This window comes from Tursiops truncatus, chromosome 1, assembly GCF_011762595.2.
Source record: "Tursiops truncatus isolate mTurTru1 chromosome 1, mTurTru1.mat.Y, whole genome shotgun sequence".
NCBI classification, from domain to species: Eukaryota; Metazoa; Chordata; class Mammalia; order Artiodactyla; family Delphinidae; genus Tursiops; species Tursiops truncatus.
This window is the reverse complement of record NC_047034.1, coordinates 27098872-27104568: the sequence shown is the minus strand read 5'-3', so window position 1 is coordinate 27104568 and position 5697 is coordinate 27098872. Positions and strand designations below refer to the sequence as shown.

Sequence of the window (5697 nt, the reverse complement as noted above, 5' to 3'; positions counted from 1 at the left end):
ATATAGTTTTACATTGTGGGAAATGCCCTACCACAATTAACATTGAACTGGTTATCACAAACTGGTTTAATATGACCAAGACCACATGGACTGACTATAATGTTGTTAGATAAAAAAGTTGTGGTGGCAAAAGATGGGTAGATAGTTGTAAAATTGTTACAAGGGGAATTTTTGCCTGGATTCAATCTAAATACATATCAAAAAATTGTAAAATAGAATCTACCAGCTAAGACTAATGAGCACAAAACTGCATTGATTTGGCCCAGGGTGGACAAATAGAACATCTGGCATACTTGGCACCAATGACACAGCTGGCATTGTTGGAAACGTTTCTGCAGAAGGTACAGATGCAGAAATGGGAGAATTGGTACAAACAGTGCAGATGGAACAGTTGGAACAGATGACAGTGGGCAGAGCTGGCGATGCTGGCACAGGTGTCATAACCTCAACAGCTGGCACAAGTTGTGACAATCCTGGGATTTCTTAGTACAAGGCACATGTTCATTTTGGCTTTGGCTACAGAGAGATAAGAGCATTTTATAATTAGTAAATGTGCCATTTAAAAAAGAACTTTTTCCCCCTCCATCCTTAAGGACATCCACCTCCAACTGTTAAAGATTGGAATATAGAGCATTTTCGCAAATTAGAGTTTCCCTGAGAAAGCCATAATTGATAAATACAGATTTCAAAGAAGAGCCAATTAGACAATTTTGTTCTGATATAGATAAAATTTATGAATGGAATTTCTTCATAGGAGTTTTGTGGGAAATAAAGGTCAAATTCTTGGAAATAAAAATACACTTTGCATTTAAACCAAAATTGTTATCAATTTAGAGGGTTGTTTCTGACATATAGTGAATATTTCCCAATTATACGAAATTTCCTGCAGAATCACACTTGAAGATATGGTACAGAATTGGAAACCTGTCTACAGAACAGGTTGGGAAAAGAGAAAAAAATGCTGGAATACATAATATGGAGAAATCATGATATTGCCACTTTGAAATACCAATGGGACTTGGCTCTAATTTCATCTAAAATGCTATAATTTGGGCTCGAATTAAAAATACAATATAGTATAATCTTTTGGGTAATGACATTTAATATCAGATACAAAGTTGAGAGAACAAAGCAAGTTGTTTGTTAGTGGCTAGAAATCACTGTTTTCTTCTAATATTTTTACTGTAACAAAAATCTGTTCATATTATGGGAAAGCCAAAAACTATTACCTAATTATAAAATAATAACATAACAAAGGATTAAGAAATGGGTTCTTAAATCTATATGCACAATCTCTTGAACATAGCAGATGCTCCATAAATTCTTGTTGAATAAATGAACCTACGGTCTAAGAAATATCAATATTCAGAATTTTTAAGAGAATCAATGATTGCCTTCCATATTAATGACTAATTTTCTATTAGGAAGAAACAAAGAGAATCAGGTGTCAGTCCTTTCCACAGCCTCAAACTTGACACATACATTTTAGCCAACTTCCTCTCCCAAAGGGAAACCATAGATGAGAAGGATTAGCTGTATGTCATCTACTCTGTGTCCTTAAGTAAATGCAAAATTCTTTAGGTTTTCCAGTTTACCTTGAACTAAAATCAGCGTAGTAAATCAGCTTCTATTCATAATCAATGCAATGCAGTGAATGTTTCATATGTGTTTTGAGACTTTTGTGAAACTACTACAATAAGGGTTAATTACCTCTCACTGGATGTCAAGTTCTTGACAATTAAAACATGCTGTCTTTGTTTCCAGATGGCTCTGCATATTGCACCTATATTTAATTTAAAAAAACTCTTTAAAGTTATTTAAATATTTGATTTCAATTTCTCCTTTACTTCTACTTTGTTATAACCTCATTTTGAACCCAACTCAACTATTCTTATTATTCAGAACTTTAATTCTATCACTTAGCTTTAGTTCATTTTTTAACTGAGATGACAAAAATGTTTCTGATTAAAATGGATAAAATACCTTAATTTGTTAACTGTACATTTGTAACAGAGCAATTAAGAGACAGAAGAGGAGGTGAGAGGGCTTACTGTTCTTTGGGGGCACAAAAATGATGACAGATGAATCACTTTAAATGAACAGGCTGGAAATGTCCGCCCTATACTTCTTCGCTTGGTCTGAAACACCACTTTGTGGCTGAAACTCAGATGAATGTTGCTTCTAATCAATAAATGCCTTAGGAAAAGTGATCAGTTTATTTTTCAATTCATTTGTTAGGGAATAACAAATAGGGATATTTCCAGGCTTTGGCATTTGGGGGGTCGGCAAAGGTTTTTCTGAAAGATGAGGATGAGGGTGAGTCATTCCTTTGAGCCTCTGCCTTCCTCAGGAATTAAGTGAAAATTAAACATGAAAGATGCAATCTGCTGCAGCAGTGTGATTCCTCTATCATTGTCCGAGCCACTATCTATTTCTAAGCACATTGAACTTTCCAATTTATTGGCATCTCATCTTATGTAAATATCCCTTTCCTTCTCTAGCTGCAAGACATCAGGATGTGCTTTCACTCCACGCTTCAAACAGTTGCTCCACATTATGCCTCTCCGCTGTCCCTGGGGCAGCTTCTTTTCTCTGCACATGGCAACCTGGGATATATTTATTTTTCCTAGGCTTAAAAAAAATGTCCTTTTTGTTGGAGAGGTGGTGAACAAAAATAAAGCATATCCATCTAAAATAAAACCATTTATAAATGTTAAACAAAAATTCAAAGGAAAATTATATATTAATATCAAGAATTGAGGAATTTTTATATTCAGATATCATCTTCTTCCACCTTCCCTGCATTCATTCTCCTCCTGCATCAGCTACAGGTCCCTAACCAGACCTCAGCCCCAGCTCCTCTTTGGGTCATGAGCATCAACTCCTGTACTGAGTACAGCACCAAGCTTGTTTGAGAGAAGACAGTGTTTTCCCTCCCTAGCCCCATCACAGAAGTTTATGTGTTGATGATCAAGATGCGATAACACAACTATAAAATGACCCACTCTTGTTGGAAGTGGGAAAGGAGAGAAGGACAGACGGAAAAGAACTTGGTGGAATATTGTGGGGGGGGGGTGGCAGAACAAGAGTAGGTCTGTATGGAGATCGTTGGGCTATTGTTTCATTGCAGTTTAGAATTGAGCTTATTTTTGGTGACTTGTGGTTTAAAACTTGCAGGTAAATTTTCAAGCTTCAGTCTTTCCCCCAAAACTATTGTGCTGGTATCTATCATTGTGTTATCTGAATTAATAATTCATTGAAGTGTAGATCATTTACTTTTTAATAAATGTTTTAATATGAGAAAATTTAAACCATACAAAAGAAGTAAATAGACTAGAATACTGGGTTCTCAGGTATCCATCGCCTAGACTTAACAATTATTAACATTTTGCCAATTTTGTTTCATCATTCCCCCTGCCATTCCCTCACACACTTCCCCCCTCCCTTTCATAGAGTATTTTAAAGAAAATTCAAAATGCTATTTCACCTTGAAATGCTTCAATAATTCATTCCTAACAAACAAGGGCAATTCTATAAACACAATGACCCTCCAAATAAGTATTTCTTCAATATCACCTAATTCTTAGTCTATCTTTGAAGTCCCCTGATTATCTCAGGTGTGTGTTTCTGCAGTTAGTTTGTTCAAATAAGGACCCCAAAAGGTCCTGATTATGTCTCTTAAGTTTATTTTATTCTATCCTTTCCATTTCATTGATTAGTGGGATAAACCAGATCATTTGTCCTTAGAATGTCTTACATTCTGAGTCTGACCTTGTATCCTCTATCCCTGTATTTCTTGTAAACTGGTGTTTAGAGCTCTAGGATTGATTGGACTCAGGTTCAAGTTTTAGGAACATTTCATAGTTGGTGCTGTGTCACTACTTCCTATTGCATCATATTATAGGACATAATATCTTGCTGCCCACCCACTTGGAGTGATGCTAAGACCAACCAATGAGTTCCAGTGTATATACTCTTGATCCTTAAGACTATATTCATCTATTCTCAACCTTCTTTTCACATATGGATATATCATTATCTTTGTACAATCACCAGAGAATCCTTCAATTGCTAACAAAAATTCTTTGATATTCATTTATTAGAGAACTGCCAATGGACAATATTAACTTTTATACACACACACACATACACACACACACACACACACACACACACACACACCTAGAACTTTTCTGTAGCATACTTTACATGTATTTTACTTGCCTATACATTGTTGGAGGCTAAATCTAAATTATAATATGACCTGTGCATCCAAATGCACAGGTCATTTCCAGGTTGACCAATGACTAACAAATTAGATCACAGATCAGTGAACAATTGGCAATAATCATAGTAAATATTTGTAGTCTGGTTAATGTCAGTCATATTTGCAACCAAATTGGGTCAACTGTTCATTGATAAGTAACCAACCCACAAGTGATATGTCCAGTTGTTTCAGGAATGCCAGTGGCTAAATTAATTTAACTACCCCATTGTTTGGAGACTCATCACTGTGATTGCCAAATATTTGATAATTTCAATGTGATAAATATTACATGACTTGCTTTTTACTTCACATCATTAGTAAAGAAGTAGAATAAATGGAAATATAGCAAAATATTTCAAAGTACTTAAGTGATAGGATACAAACATTCAGACTGAAAGGCTATGAAAAACTGCATACTAAATCTGATTGTTTTTCATAGATTGTTACAGAATAAATGCAGTTAGGAGTATATGTAATTATGTATTTGACAGATATTTCAAATGTTTTAAAATTTTTAATTCTTATCTATTTCTTGGTCTGTTTGAAAACGAAAAGTGTTGATATCATTTGTCTAAGACTAATGAATATAAAATGGAATGTTTTCCAGTGGCAATTAACAGTAACTATAAACACTCTTAGTAGCAATAAAACATTCCAGTTTTTGTGAAACCTTAATTAAGAAAAACATCTTATTTCTGTGTCAAGTTTGAGGTTTCACTTCCACTATTTCATTTGATCATTACTACAACCCTATGAGGGAGGATATTTGAACAGAAAGCTGATATGGAGAGAGATCAAATGTCTTAAGCAGGACCAGACAACCAATAAAGGACAAACCCAGTAATCAGGATCACTGCTAAATCCAATTTGGACTTACTGCATTCTGTTCTCGAGAGAAAATCTTTAACTTACTTTCACCTGTGGAGCTGCAGGCCTGTGCAAAATGTTGTGGAAGCTTCCACTTTGAGTGTGGTCTACTTGCTTCAGGGGTACAGTAGGTTTTGGTGTCAAAAGCTTCCCCGATCTATTTGCTGTTTACCTCACAGAGGACATTTGATTGACTTCACAATTCTCACCTCTCTTGGGCATCTCCCATCTAAAAACCTTTTCCTCCTTTGTTTTTGCTCACAGGAGGCTGGATTTTTATGTGGTTTCCCCTTCCTTTTCTTTATTTTACAAGGACAGAAAAAAGTTGGAGAGGAATAAGGTATAAGACTTTTGTCAAAAAATCTAAAGATCCTCTAATGAGTTTTTCTCCCTTCTATCTCACCCCAAATATGAAAAAGTTTTCCCTGGCAACCATTCTTCTAGCTCATTTCCTTCTCCTTCCTGACGAATATCCAACCTATGTTGGGAAGAATTTCTTTATTAAGCTCTTCTAGTTTTTGACATGACTTCTTCCAATAACTCAAGTTTTAAAAAATAGCCTT

General features: G+C 35.2%; 1 long non-coding RNA gene across 1 annotated transcript; it reads right to left on the bottom strand.

Annotated features, from left to right (window-relative positions):
• Nucleotides 1-301: 301 nt before the first annotated feature.
• On the bottom strand, nt 302-5233 carry LOC141279035 (uncharacterized). The gene is made up of 3 exons (XR_012332793.1): nt 5180-5233; nt 1711-1783; nt 302-516 (listed from the first exon to the last, which is right to left on the bottom strand). It is a non-coding gene; the product is annotated as an uncharacterized lncRNA (long non-coding RNA).
• Nucleotides 5234-5697: the final 464 nt, after the last annotated feature.